Consider the following 7,736-nt stretch of genomic DNA (forward strand, 5'->3'; position numbering starts at 1 on the left):
GGGCCGCCCGCCTGCGGGCCCTTCCCAGGTCTAATAGATGACCACCTGCAGTCCTTCCCCTGGTCGGATAGATGACCGCCTGCAGGCCCTCCCCAGGTCTGATAGATGACCACCAGCAGGTCCTCCCCTGGTCTGCGAACGACCACCTGCAGGATGACCAACTCTTAGAAGAGCCCCAGAGAGATTTCCACGGACACCAGCCACCAGCGTGGCTGGACCAAAGGGCGTCTGTCAGGCTGAAGCACCAGGGGATGACCCAGCTCACAGCAGGATGAGACAGCCGGTCACACCCCAGGAACAGCAGGGACCGCGGGGAGGACCGCAGGGAGGAGAGCAGGAGGACTCCCAGCCCAGAGCACAGCAGGGGACGAGGTGCACCTGGGGAGTGGGTGTGGCCATCTGAACCGGAACCCTGGCACCAAGCAAGGTCTGCCTGGGTCTACCGGGGTGTCCCAGGACCCAGCCTGGGGGGCACTCAGAGGCCCCAGAGGAGCTGGCTCTGGGTGGGCCCAGGAAATGAGGGCAAGGGGCCCAGAGGTTAAGGCCACAGGACTCCCAGGTCACGAGCCCTGCACCAGGGCTAACCCCCACCCAGCCTATGGATGGGATGAGAAGGAAAACAAGGACTGAGGCTCAGAGAGGAAAAGGCACCGCCCAGGGCCACCTGCCCAGGGCCACCACGCACAGGCTCCAGCCAGCGTGCGGCTCCCAGCCCGGCCCTCACAAAGTGCCTTCAGGGTGCCCGACTGTGGGCCAGCATCCTCATCTGGGGGCACACGGCACACCCCTCCACAACGCCAAGCGGCAGGCCACCCCATGCAGCTCTCGGCAAGGGCCAGCACTGTCCCACGGGCTTAGCCAGCATCCACGCATGCACACACGAGCCCTGCCAGAACCCAACGTCAGCCCAGGTCACGGCTGAGGTCACGGAGGGACCAGCTACCAGCTCCAGTCCTCCAGTGACAAGGGGCAGCCTGGCCCCCCTGCTCCCCTTCGCTTTCCTCTCAAGTCCCAGCAGTGAGTCCCATGCCCCTGCCTGCTCCCGCGGTGACACACCAACTCTGGTTTAAGGTGAGCACCTCGGTCAGAAAGTGACACTGACTGCCATCGTCCCAGACCCGCCTGTGCACGGGGGCTCCTCCCGGTGAGTGCGACCGCAGCACACCGGGGTACTGACGTATGCACGTGAGCACGTGTGTGTGTGTGAGGATGCACGTGAGCACGTGTGCGAGAATGCACGTGAGTGTGTGTGAGGATGCACGTGAGTGTGTGTGAGGGTGCACATGAGCACGTGTGTGATGCACGTGAGCACATGTGTGTGAGGATGCACGTGAGCATGTATGCGAGTGTGTGAGGGTGCACGTGAGCACGTGTGTGTGTGAGGATGCACGTGAGCACGTGTGTGAGATGCACATGAGTATGTATGTGATGATGCACATGAGTGTGTGTGAGGATGCACATGAGCATGTGTGTGTGAGGATGCACATGAGCATGTATGTGAGTGTGTGAGGATGCATGTGAGCACGTGTGTGTGAGGATGCACGTGAGCACGTGTGTGAGAGGATGCACATGAGCATGTATGTGAGTGTGTGAGGATGCATGTGAGCACGTGTGTGTGAGGATGCACATGAGCACGTGTGTGAGAATGCACATGAGTATGTATGTGATGATGCACATGAGTGTGTGTGAGGATGCACATGAGCACGTGTGTGAGGATGCACATGAGCATGTATGTGAGTGTGTGGGGATGCACGTGAGCCCCTGAGTGTATGAGGGTTCACGTGAGCACGTGTGTACCTGTCCCAGCAATTCCGTCACGCGTGACAGAGCTGCCCATCACGGCCTGTGCCACCCTTGTCTCTGAGGCACCTCAGACTGTCCTCGAGGGTGGGAACCGAGTCGCTGGGACCCCCGGGACACAGCTGTAGCCCACTCGGGGGACACGACAGCCCGGGGCAGCAGTGGCCCGCCTGGGCCCGCCCCAGAGGCCTCCACAGGTCTCAGCAGAGACCAAGGACATGGCAGCGGGCACCTGGCGTGGGCCTCTGGGCACCCGGGGATCTCCCAGCTGGCTTCTGCTGGTCCTACAGGGACGGCCCCGAGCCAGCCACCGGCCCAGCATCCGGTGTCACTTACAAACAGGACAGCCGCCTCCCACCCAGTCCGGCTGTGCCCAGCACTGTCAGGGACACGCAGCCTAGGGCTGGTACGGAGGACACAGCTGTGTGGAGTCAGAGCAGAGGGCCACACGGGGGGACAGACCAGCCCAGACCCTGGGCTGAGCATCTGTGAGAGCAGGCGGAGCCAAGTAAGACAAACTGGACCCGAGCCCCTGCCCAGCACGGCCCGCTGCAGCGCCGCGGCCGGGGGTCCTGGTTCCCGCAGGCACACCGCGGCCGTAGGATGGGGAAATGGGGCTCCGTGGGGCACACCAACCTCGAGGTGGCACGCTGGGACTCCACCTCCTTCTGCCCCGACGACCTGGGAAACTCCACCCGCATGAGATGCCGAGCCCTCCGGAGCCCCCCTCCCCGCCCGCCACGGCCACCGCCTGCTCCGGCACCAGCTCCCATCGACCGCGGGCTGCAGAGAGCCGCAGGACCCGTCTTACCGCCTTCCCTAAGCCATGCGGCCTAGGAGGACAGCGCACCGCTGGCCAGATGGGAGACCTGAGGCTGGGAGCGAGGGCCTGCCCAGGGCACACGCCCAGGAGGCAGCCAGCGGGGTTGGCACGGCACGTACAGCTCTTCTGCCACATCCCGCCTGCACAGCCTGGCGCCACCCATCTTACAGGCAGGGAGACTGAGGCTCGCAGGGGTGAGGTGGCACACGAGGCCCCGCGGCGTACACAGAGCAGTCGGAACGCGAGCCCACGTCTGTGCTGAAGGGGCCCCAGGCCCTGCCCCTGCCAGCTCCGAGGCTCCTGCTGCCTCCGGCCGCCCTGGTGCACCCAGACCTCAGGACGAACCCCCCTCATCCCCTCACCTTGCAACTGAGGGCTTGTTGTGAGCCGGGAAGGTCCCCCAACTTCCCAGTGTTTATCCCGCGCCCGCTGCCAAGTCCCTGGGCAAGCCTGGGCCGGTGGCGCTGACTTCAAACCAGACACGGGCAGCGAGCCAAGCGCCACCTCGGTGGGGAGCAGGGCGCCAAGCCGGGCACAGCACCGCCTGCACCTGGCCAGCCCTGCCCGCGTCCCCCGGCCCTCGCCCTCCACACCCTCACTGGCACCCTGGCCCCCGGGCCCGCCGGCTGCTCTGCCCAGGGCCCGGAGCGCGAGGCCCACCCAGCACCCACGGCTCCAGGCCAGCCTCCCCGGGCACTCTTCTCTGGGCTTCAGCAACTCTGCCCACAAGCGAGCGGCGCACTGTCCCGGGCTGGCCAAATAGGCCGCCACTGCCCGGTACCCCCACGCCCCATCCCCGTCCTGGGCCACTTGTCAGGCAGCGGAACTGGGGCTCCTCCTGCAGGGTCCCAAGAGCCCCGGCCCTCCCTGGGCCTAGGGATGGGTCACCCTGTGGCCCTGCCCACCCAAACGGGCAACTTCTTACCCGAGCACGTGACCGGGCTCTGCGCACGGCAGCTGCACACGCAACTCCAGGGAGTCCCCGCAGCGACCAGGGGCGCAGGCGGCGGGCCATGCAGGGCAGGCCCACCCCAGCCCTATACCGCCTGCAGGCAACACCCTAACCCCAAAGCTTGGCCCCTCCCCCTCCAGCCTCTGCACTCCCCAGCTCCAAGGCTCTGCGGCCAGACCAGACCGGGCTCCAATGCCGGGACAGGGTGGCCAGGCCACTGCCGGACCCCTTGCTGGGCGGCCCAAGCTGGGCCGGGGTGCTCCTGCCGCTGGGCCTGCGAACCAGGAATTACATAAGTCCACTCCTCGGCGGGGCCCGGAGCGAGAGCTGCTAGCAGCCTTGGCAGTAAGTAATAATTCCTCATCGCCATGGTAACCTGGCGGGCCTCCAGGCTCCCAGCTCAACACTGCGAGGCCTTTTTATAGCTCGGCTAGAAAACCTCTTCACTCCCCTCTCTGGCAGGGCGGCTGCCAGCCTGCTTCCCTCCTTAACCCGTTTCCTCCCGCCGCCCCCGGGGCCGCTCAGCCCCCCCCCCCCCAGGCCCCCGGTGCCCGGCAGACGGCAGTGGGCACCAGTCGTCAGGGTCCATGTGCCGCGGGGAACCTCGGAGGCGTCAGGAATCTCTCACAGTGCTCTGACTGAGGGGCATGTCCCAGACAGGCCTAGAAACAGACCCAGCCAACACTCACACATACACACACATTCACACTCACACGCACACACCTGTGCACATGCATACACATGCATGCACACACATTAATACCCGCCTGTGTGCATACACATGCACGTGTGCACACAAACACTAACACAGGTGTACATACTAACACACGTGCGCGTGCATGCACACATGCATACTCACCTACATGTGTATGTGTGTGCGCAAACACCCACACACATGCACACATACACTAACACCTGCATGCATGCATGCATGCACATGTGCACATGCATATACATACACGTATATACACTAACACACATGCACGCATGCACGCATGCATACACACTAACACTCACACACATGCATGCATGTACATACAGTAACATGACATACTAGCACAAATACATACACACTAATAACCACACACAGGCACACACATACATATACACTAACACTCACACACATGTGTATGCATGCACACGTGTGCAGAAACATAAGCACACATCCGGTCAAGGCACACATGTGTACAGGCATGCATGTGTGCGATATGGACACATTCATGCTTGCAAGCACACGTGCACAGACCCAAAGTTAGGCTGGGCAGCGCCCCAGGATGGTGCCAAGGCCCCTGCCCGCGGTGGGACTCAGCTGACTCTGGGCTGCCCTGGGTGTCCACTCCCCGGGGTCACAGGGTGGCTGGGCCAGGTGACGTAGGGCCCCAGGAGGCTGCCAGGTGCAGCGAGGCTCCAGAACCGACTCCACTCACACGCCAGCCTGGCAGGCAGGAGCTGTGAGGATTGCCAAGGTGGCACCCCGGTGACACCAGGGGTCCTGCAGGACAAGGAAGCACAGGCCTGGGGCTGGCATGGGCTGTGCGGGCAATGGAGGAACTGGAAGATGGGGTCAGGTGTCGGGGACACAGGCTGGGAGGGCGGGCTCTGGCGAGAGGAGTCCGTGGGCCTGAGAGTAGGGGCGACGGCAAGGGGCCCGCACAGCCTGCCCTGTGCGCCATGGCCCAGAGCCACGCTTCCACATCCTGCCAGACAGCCATCCTCGTGGTGCACAGCCACAGTGCTGGCCCCACCAAGACCAGGCTCAAGGCCCAGGTCACCCTGAACACCCATGAGCCCGGGCCCGCGATCCTGGCTGGGAAGGCTGGGGGTGGATCACAGCCTGTGACCCTGTCAAGGTGCTGGTGTGTGTGTGTGTGTGTGTGTGTGTGTGTGTGTGTGTGAGAATAAATGGAAGAACTTTACAAAACATACGCACTCCTCGAAGCCCCGGGATACAGCAAAGGAAGAAGGCCCAGAGAGGTTATGCAGCTGTCCAAGGTCACACAGCTGGAAAGCAGCCAAGCTGGGATTCACACAGGCTTTTTCCCACAGGGCCACATGGTTTAGTCAGTGAGGAGCCACAGAAGGTTCCATGACTAAGCTCGGCTTTGCCTGGGGCCACTGGACAGCCAGGACCCGGAGTGGCCACCAGGTGAACGGCAAAGAGGCCAGGGAGGCCCCGTGGGGTCAGCCGTATCCACTCTCGCCAGCCCACCCTCTAGTCCCTCTGAAGACAGTGCCCACGGAGGGTTTCCAGGACGTCTACAGACCTGTCCCAAACCAAAGGTGAGGACGTGTCTACTCTGCATCCTTCAAATAGGGAAACTGAGGCACGGGTGACGGGGCGACAAAACGCAGCCATGTTTGTGGCCCAGACTGCAGGTACCTTCCCGCCAACTGGCTCTCGGCACTGTCACCCCAGGAGACCTAAGACCCAGGAACGGGCCAGACCGGCTCCCTCTACACAGGGCCAGAACGCGGGGCCTGCGAGCTGCAGGCGAGACCCAGCACTGCCTTCTCCTTCCTGGTTGGTTCTGGACTCAGACACGGGTGCCAACTTCCGCCAGGGCTGGCACAGGGTTGGAGAAGCTCGTCTAAACCCAACCAGGCTGATTCACGCTCCGGGCGGGTTCACACCAGGTGGTGTCACCCTGAGGTCTCTCGTTTCTGCTTCCTGTATGTCCCCACAAGACACTGGGCAGGGGACGTTTGTTGACTTACTTCATGACAACCAACCATTGAAGAGCAGGAAGAGCACCTCTGGACGGCCCAAGGCAGGACTGAGCTCAGGTTCAGAGCAAGCTGTGCGGTTGGTTATCTGCTCGGCAGGACCCACCCCCTGATATGCCCCAAACCTACCCCACGCCACTCCCAGGACCTGCTGAGCCCAGCGTCAGGCGGCCGAATGGTCAGTAAAGACATCCCAGGATACAACGCTCTTGGGGCCTGGAGGCTGGGCGGTGACCAAAGGCATACTGGGCGGGCCCCCTGGGCCGAGTGGCCCCGGCCAGGCCCGGTCTCTCCAGGCATCCCCATGCTCAGCTGTCCAAAGGGCGTGCACATGCCTACCGCCTCCTGGGGTTAAAAGAACCCACGCAGCTGCTGATGGGCTGGAGGAGCTTGGGGGACCAGATCTGGACCTGTGGCTGTGGCCACCCTGCAGCATCCAGCCTGGCTGACAGATTGCCCCCCGCTCCATCCCCACGGCAGGCACAGGTGAGGCTGGCAGCTAGGGTGAGGGGCAGGGGCAAGGCAGAGAGGGCCAGTCATGCCGGCTGCCAGAGCCCCTTCCGCCCTGTGTCCTGGGACCACGCAGCTTCAGTTTCCTCATCCCAAAAGTCGCTGTGAGACGGTTTCACTGCCTGTCCACGCGCAGCCGGAAGAGATGCACTGACCCACACACAGGGCTACGGGGGGCCACCTCCAAATGCGACATCGGGGGACGACGCCCCTCGCGGGAAGCCACGCACTGTCCAGTCCTGCTCTGTGAAGTAGCCGGGCAGGAAACCCCAGAGGCCTACGCGGGCTGGGGTGCCCAAGCTGGGGGAGACTTGTCCACATGGAGCAGGACTTAGGCCAGGGGCTTCCTCTGGGTGCTGAACACGCTCTCGTGGTGCGGGACAGAGGCGTGGTGCAGTGCGTGTTAAACCCACAGGCGTGCTCAGGGCACATCACTGCACCTCAATGACAAAGACGGCTTTGCATAATGGCCACCCCCTGGGCCTCTCTGGGAAGCCACTGGGGGCTCCTGCAGCAGCTGGGGCTGGGCAAGGGCCCAGGAGATCCCACAGCTCCTGGCCAGAGGCACCCAGGTGCCACTCGGGGGTAGCTGGCAGGAAAGGGGATCTTTGGACGGGAAGGCCAGGGACAGGCCACACACACTCCGTGCCCCAGACGCAAGCGTGTCCCGTCCTAACCGCTGGTCCAAGCTCTCCCACCAGTGTGTCCCAGCCGCCCCACCCCTGGGGGCTGAAGCGCGTGGTGCTCCAGGCCGCCCTCCTGTTTGCCGTTTCGCTGTAGGAGCGAAGGGCCGCCCCACGCAGGTGTGAGCCGGCGGCTGGCAGGGTAAAGGCTCACTCAAGGCTTCCTTCCATCGGCGCACCACAGACAGCCAGGAGGCCGTGGGCACGAAGCAATGGGCGAGGACAGTGGCGGCAGGGGGGGGGG

The 7,736-nt window shown here is 63.6% G+C and overlaps 1 protein-coding gene across 1 annotated transcript in view; it reads right to left on the reverse strand.

The window, feature by feature from the left end:
• The window catches only part of LOC102501933 (nuclear receptor corepressor 2-like), a gene marked incomplete at its 3' end in the record, with an annotated part of 79,283 nt that overhangs the window by 34,072 nt on the left and 37,475 nt on the right, over positions 1-7,736 (reverse strand). The window lies entirely within an intron of this gene.

This window comes from Tupaia chinensis, unplaced genomic scaffold (assembly GCF_000334495.1).
Source record: "Tupaia chinensis unplaced genomic scaffold, TupChi_1.0 Scaffold142542_1, whole genome shotgun sequence".
NCBI classification, from domain to species: Eukaryota; Metazoa; Chordata; class Mammalia; order Scandentia; family Tupaiidae; genus Tupaia; species Tupaia belangeri.